General features: G+C 34.5%; 1 protein-coding gene and 1 pseudogene across 1 annotated transcript in view; both read right to left on the bottom strand.

Moving 5' to 3' along the window:
* ADGRV1 (adhesion G protein-coupled receptor V1) overlaps positions 1 to 7858 on the bottom strand; it is a 469718-nt gene that overhangs the window by 457334 nt on the left and 4526 nt on the right.
* LOC112480973 lies at positions 4414 to 4532 on the bottom strand (annotated as a pseudogene).

The following is a 7858-nucleotide window of genomic DNA, read 5'->3' as shown; positions in this document are numbered from 1 at the left end:
TCTCCCTGTTCCCCAAATGCAGTCTTCTTACCTACAAACAATTCCCCATCCTCAGCCTTGCTTCAAGCTTCGACCTCAACTCTATCCTTTCCTTCAATATCAAATTAAACTTTCCCTTGGAGCAATCTCAGGTTTTCCTCATCCCTATAAAACACTCCCATTTCCAACTCTTAAATTTTCACATAAGCTACAATCAATATTCCCCAAAGTGTGTTCTATGCAATGCTATGCCCACATTTTGACCAGACTAAAGAATTCTGTTGTGAATAAGGAAATAAATTTGTATGGATACTCTAGATATTTTCTTAGTCAAAATACTTAAACATAAAATAAACACCAAAAAGGCCTAAACACAGAGTTAACTTTATTTAACCTATCATTTTCCAAACCTATAATGACCACAGAACAATTTTCTCTAATTGATAGCTAATTACCTTCTGCAGAGCTAGACTCACATTGTCAACTACTTAGACACTTCCATCTAGCTACCCCACAGTTTCCAGCAAACTATTTTTACTGTAGTAGGCAACGATCCTTGTTCAATGAAGCCCCAATATTGAGCTCAAGAAGCTTTCAACTGACTGCTGGGCATCTCCATACAGAAATCCTACCAGTCTTTCCAACATGTCTCAAACCAAAACTAAGCACTACACATCCCAACATCCCCTCTTCCTGTCCCCTGCCTCTGCATTCTCATAGCAGAGATGAGCTGAGCACCCCTCTCTTACAAATCACTTATAATATTATTCCTTGACATCCATCATCCACTACATTTTGGTATCCTTAAAAAGGGGTGTCATGCTTTATTTATCTTTGCATCCTCCTCTGCACTAAAGCTAGTCTTATTCCAAATTGTGATCAATACTTTTTTATTATTTTCAATAAGAAACTGTATTACACAAACTTACACACACTTGTTTTGCAGTCACACTACCTCGGTTAAATCCAGGCTCATACTTGGCCATTTGTGTTGGCTTAGGGAGTGGCTTAGAGTCTCTAAAACTCAGTTGTGTCTCTAAACCTCAGTTTTCTCATGAAAACGTGGGAATACATCATCTACCTTAAAGAGTAGTCACGAGTATTAGAAGAAGAAAAATATAACACTCTTAACATATTGCCTAACTTATAGTAACTGCACAATAATTGTACATTATTGTTATTAATTTACCCAATTTACAATAACAAAACCATCGCTTCCACAAGGATATATATATATATTCAAGAAGTAGGGCTCTAGGTTGAAATTATTTTTAGCAACTAAAACAGGAAATCACATTAGGAGTCCCTGATTAGTTGACTTTTTAAATCATTTACAATGCCCTAAAGGCTATCTAATAATGAGCCATTAGCAGTTATGCCTTTCCTTTAGCAGATCTCTCTAGTTATTTTAGTCCTTTATATTGGTTTGCTTAACCCCTCTGCAATTTAAGGTGAGCAATTTAAATTATTTTGTCATTACTATAGTAACACCAGTAAATAATCTTTGTTTAAAACCTTTTTTAAAAAAAAAATGTATCAGAGCAATATGAAATCACTGAAAATCTTCTATAAAAATATTTATAGGCATGAGAAAATGTCCGAGGGTAAAAAGAAAAATACAATATTATGTTATGATAACATTTTTATTTTTTAAAAGTAAAAATAAACAAAAGTATCCATTTTTCAAGTAACAATAGTTAAATGAATATATAACATGGCTGATATTAGTCTTCTATTATAGCAAGCTGGAATTAAAGTGCATTATTCCACACTAAAATTGGATGAAGCCACTTGTAACAGATTCTAGATAGGTGCAAACTCTTTGCTATTCTATCTGGAGGGTGGAATCTAATTCCTCTCCCCTTGAATCTGGGCTTTAGTGATTTGCTTTGTCAATAAAATGCAGCAGAAATATGACATTCTGGGTCTTCTGAGGCTAGACTGTAAGAAGTTTTGAAGCTTCTGTCCAATCCTGGGAATGCTTGCTCCAGCAGAAGCCAATCACAATGCAGGGCATTCTGGCTACCTTGAGAGCACCATGCTTTGAGGAAGCCCAAGCTAGCCAAACGAAGAGGATGTATGGAAAGAGAGATACCTGGACAGCTTCTGGCTGTCCACACATGTCATGTCCAGACATCACAACCCAGACACCAGACATGTAAGTGATTAAGCATCAGACAATTTTATACTCAGCTGCTATTTTATACTCTGGCTGCAATTCTATGGTGGACCCCAATTTTATACTCTGGCTGCAATTCTATGGTGGACCCCAAGTAAGAAGAACCCAGCTAAACCCCTCATACCCCAGAATGTGAGAGATCATCATAAACTAATTTCGGCCACTAAATTTTGGTGTGGTTTATTTATGCAACGATAATTTGAACATCTCTCTTCATGATCCTGCCATTTTAATACAGACTAATTCCCCAAATAAAATGTCATTTTAATTCTTATTACATAATTATTTAAAATAATAAAGAACATATTATGAAATAAATTTTATGATGTAATATATTAATCTAAAATAAAATTACACAAAAAATAAATACACATACATTTACATATAAGTATATATATAGAAATGAACTGAAAGAACAGTGATCAACCCTAGGTAGGTAAGTTTCAGGTGATTTTGCTCTTTATTAGTACTTTTCTATATTCTCCATAGTTTCTGCATTGGATATGTTTTACTTTGGTTATTTCTGATGCTGTTTTTGTAAAGCAAAATACCAAGAATTTGAACTCTGAAACTAAACTCTAAAAGTAAGATCATTTAACACCCAGTTCTAACACCTGAATTGTGGCTATAATACCCCAGGGCTTAATTACAACCTAAGAATTACAACTTTAAAATAAGACTTATATGAATATATTCTCAACCTACTATCAAAATACTGAACTTCTGGATATGTTTAGTACCCATGTTTTATAAAGTAAAAAAGCAGAAATATCATTTAATCAAAACAAGAATAAAGACAAACAAACATCTGATCATCTTTGTACTTCTAAGCTGTTTCCTTCCTTACCTTCCACTCTCCATTTTCTTAAGCTACAATATTTAACTTGAGAGAACAGACCCCCACGCCACCCCACTCCAACACATGTATTTCAGGTCCTTCTATGAAATCCTTTATACCTAAAATTCACCTTTAGAGAAAATTTTGGAGAAAATTCACAAGTGAGAAGAAAGCCTTTAATAGATTCATTGTGTGCTCCAACTATGATATCTTTCATCTCTTGACTTTGCCTTAGGAGATTTGGTGTCATAAACTGAAATACAGGGAGTCTTTTTCTAATAATGCAATGACTCCCTCGGACTTGCTTCTTTTATTATTTTGCCTTTGATCAATGTGTCCAGGGTATAGAATACTTTGAAGTTATACCATCCACTCTGCCCTCACTTTCTATCATGGTAACTGTGCCTTCTTTCAATATAAAATTTAGACTAATCAATTGGCTTTAAAAAAAAAAAAAAGTATCTATACTGTTTTTATCTTTGTATTTTTTTACAATTCATGGAAAATAATATTTTTGTTTATTCTCTTTCTTCCAACTTTAAATTTTAACTTGATCCTATTTTAAATCCAGAGTTTCTTTTAAGTTTAACAAAATCAACTGAGAAGTTTGAGGTTATTATAAGGTAGTCTAAGAGTGAAAGTTTTACAAAAATTGGCTTACTTGAATTTCTCTTCTAAATTGGACTTGCTTTCTCATTATTAAAGCGCATGCCCTCCCCCTCTAAATATCTCCCATTTCCCTAACTTCAGCTCCCTCCTATAATTCTTTAAAAAGTGACCTGTGGTTAAGCATACTAGAAGGATAGCAATGCAAAAAGTGAGTGAAAGAGCAGGTGGTCCCATTCTCCTTCTGGAATCACTTTCCCATGCAGCTTCCTCATGCCACATTCATCTGGTTTTCCTTCTCACTCACTAAGTATCCTTCAGCCTCCTTTGATGGATCCTTGTCTTCTTTCTGACCGCTACATAATAGAATATTCCAGTTCCCAGTCCCAAATGTCTTTTCCATCTATCTACACCCCCTTCTCACTGTAATCTCATTCACTTCGCTGACAGTCTTCCAAATTTACATCTCCAGCCAAACTTCCCCCCAAAAAAACCAGATTCATATCCAACAGACTATATTTGATATCTCCAGGTATAGATAATTTTTTAACCTAGTTTTTATTTTCATAATATATAGCACATGAATACAAGCTTAAACTTATATAACAGGGTATATTCAGAGAATTCTCACTTCTACCCACCTATTCCTTTCCTCCTCCTACAGATAACTATTTTTACTAGGCCTTGAGTTATGTTATCAATGTGTCTTTTGCAAATATAACTATTTATAGGTAAACAAACTGAAACAAATAACTGTATATCAAGTGATGATATAATTGCACAGACAAAATAATTCTTTTTTTTTTTTTAAAGCTTACAGCACCTGGTATTCTTAGGTGGTCTCCCATCCAAGTACTAACCAGGCCCAATCCTGCTTAGCTTCCAAGATCAGACGAAATGGGGCATGTTCAGAGTAGCAAGGCCATGGATAGAAATATTTATTTCTAGTGGCTTTAGAACATAGTATTTTGACTGTCTGCTCTTAGTAGAACAAATCCTAAGGACAAATATAGCTACAAAGAAAGCTTATACTTCATTAAGTATTCTTATTGTCGGTGGTAATATCAGCATTATTATGTTTAAATTAAAGTTTTATATTGTAGAATATATATTTTGTAACTATATTTCTTATGTTGTAGAATATTTATTTTGAAAGTAGACATGTTGCAGGATAGAGCAAATAATAAGTAATTACATAAAACAGAAATGACAGTGAAATCAAAGAAAATATGTAAAGTCTCTATAAGGTTAAACTTAAATATCAGTATCACCTCATGACTTTTTTCTTTGTCAAAATATGTATTTCCTGACTGTCCATTAAAAAGGTAGTAACAATAAGCATCACTAGTGCCCAGATTTTTCTCTCTAAACACCATTCCCCACTAAAATGAACCAGGGTTCCTTGCAGGAATTACTGATGTCTGGAGAGAGAAATATATAAAATGAACCTGAACATCTTGAACCAGCAAAAAAGCTATCAAAGATTAATGGGGTCATGTCAATGAGACAGAAAAGGAATGTGAAAGTGTTCCCATTGGTCAAAGATTTAAATTTGTGCACCTCTAAAAGGGTAATGACTGCAACTGTTTGAAACACATTGACTATATAAATCCTTATGTTCATAAGGATATTAAAAAGAAGGAAGGGAGGGAGGGAGGAGAGGAGGAAGGAAATCTCATTGGTCACCACTGAAAGTAACTAGGGCATCAACTCCTTCCTATAAAATTAACATTTAAAGGGGAATAATTAAATATTTATCCCGTCTATCCTTGGTAAACTTTTTTTTCAAGGTAACCAAATAGCCTATTGTTAAGGAAAATGTTCTTCCTTAAAGAATTCCAGCTAATGTGGCAAGAATGACAGAAAAGCACCGGTTTGCAACTCTTAATAAAATTAAGAAAATGATCATTCATGGATGAAACAATTAGATAAAAATCAACTCAAAATGAATTAAAGACTTGAATGTAAGACCTGAAACCATTAAAATCCTGGATGAAAACATAGAGGGTAAGCAACTTGACATTGGTCTTAGCAATGATTTTTTGGATTTGACACCAAAAACAAAGGGAACAAAAGCAAAAATAAGCAAGTGAGACTACAACAACCTAAAAAGCTTCTGCACAGCATAGGAAACCATCAACAAAATGAAAGGCGACTTGTGAAATGGGAAAAGATATTTGTAAATCATATATCTAATAAGGTGTTAATATCCAAAAATATATAAATAACCCAATTCAACTCAATACCAAAAAACAATCTGATTAAAATATGAACAGAAGAACTGAATAGACATTTTCCATAGGAAGCATACATATGGCCAACAGTTACATGAGAGAGTGCTCAACATTATTAAACAAAAAAATGCAAATCAAAACAACCATGAAATATCAGCTCAGATCTGTTAGAATGGCTGTAATCAAAAAGAGAACAAGTGCTGACAAGAATGTGGAGAAAAGTACTTGTGCATTGTTGCTGAGAATGTAAATTGGGGCAGCCACTAAAGAAAACATTATGGAGGTTCCTCAAAAATTTACACACAGAATTACCTACTTCTGGTTATATAGCCAAAGGAAACAAAATCACTATCTGAAAGAGATATCTTCACCTCCATGTTCATTACAGCATTATTCACTATATACACACATGTGTGCACACACACATACAGGAATATTATTCAGCCATTAAAAAAAAAAATCTTGTGATTTTGACAACATGGATGGACCCTGAGGGCCTTATACTAAGTGAAATAAGTCAGATCGAGAAAAAAAAAAACAAATGTTGTATGATGTCGCTTATATGTGGAGTTTTAAAAAACTGAACTCAGAAAGAGAGAACAGACTGGTGGTTGCTATAGGTGGGGATTGGGAGGTTGGGTGAAGGTGGTTAAAAGGTATAAGCTCCTAGTTATACAATAAATAGTCTTGGGGCTGTAATGTACAGTATGCTAACTATAGTTAACAATACTGTATTATATTTGAAAGTTGCTGAGCGGGCATCTTAAAAGTTCTCATCATAAGAAAAAATATTTGTAACTATGTGACGTGATGAATATTATCTAAACATATTGTGGTAATCATTTTGCAATATATACATATATCATTATGCTGTACTCCTTAAATTAATACAATGTTATATGTCAGATATCTCAATAAAACTAAATCGAGGGGGAAGTTAATGGAAAATCTATGAGTGGAGGGATTGGACTTTCACCACCTAAACCCAATGCTGACTCTTAGCGTCACTAAAGTGACAGAATCAGACATGACGTGATACAACAAAGTTTATAGCACCACCTATGTATGTAGCATTCTTGCCCAAAGAACTTAACCTTAATCCAAGAGAGGCTTTAGAGCTAAATCTCAGTTTACTAAAAATAAAAAAGGTGGGTGGGGGGGATATAGAAACATATTAAGTATTCCAAAATAAACAATCAAATCCAGAACATGGACATTCTATGGGGCAAACTGCCAAGTTTCTTCAACAAATCAATGTTATTAGGGGGAAAAGGAGATTCGAGGAGACTTTTAGAGAGTCACATGGAATACCTAAAAATTACTATTTCCTAACTAGAAGAATCCAACTCTAAAAAGACATTTTTGAGATAAAGAAATTTGAATATGGATTCACTATTGAATAGTATAATGGAATTGTTAATTTTGTTAGGTAGCGCAACAGCATTGTGGTTATGTAAGATTTATAGCTGCATACTGTGCTACGTAGAGATACATGAAACAAGTATAGCAAAATCCTGACAATTGCCCATTCTGGGTCATAGGTGGAGAGGGGTTCATTTTACTACTCAACTTTGTGTATATTTGAAAGCTTTCATAATAAAATATATTTACTGGCAAACCCACACAATAATCAAAGCTCTAATTTTAACATTAACTTTTACCCCAACTAGAGCCTGCTACAAGCTGGTGGCTTACAGTTGGAGAATGGGATATCGTCCTTCTTTTCTTTTTGTCCATCTATAGTTTTCTTCCTCCCTCAGCTGGCCAACTATCCATCCCCACTAAGGGCAGAGCAAGGTGAAAGGAGTGAGGAGAGGTAAAGGAGTCAGAAATGTTCTTACTTAGCTGGACTGTTATGTGATGACTTTGTTCTCTACAGACTGGCTAAGTTATTCTTGTGGATACTTTTGCAGATTCCACAGAGGTTCCACCACTGTGCGTCACCAACATCAATCCCAAAGATGCAAGCTGTGCTTCTTTTCCAGCTGTCTAATCCAGATTCTCCCACCCCCCACACCCTTC

The sequence above is a fragment of the Pteropus alecto genome, unplaced genomic scaffold (genome assembly GCF_000325575.1).
Source record: "Pteropus alecto unplaced genomic scaffold, ASM32557v1 scaffold20, whole genome shotgun sequence".
Lineage (NCBI taxonomy): Eukaryota > Metazoa > Chordata > Mammalia > Chiroptera > Pteropodidae > Pteropus > Pteropus alecto.
Note: the sequence above shows the minus strand (reverse complement) of the source record. Positions and strands in the feature narration are given on the sequence as shown.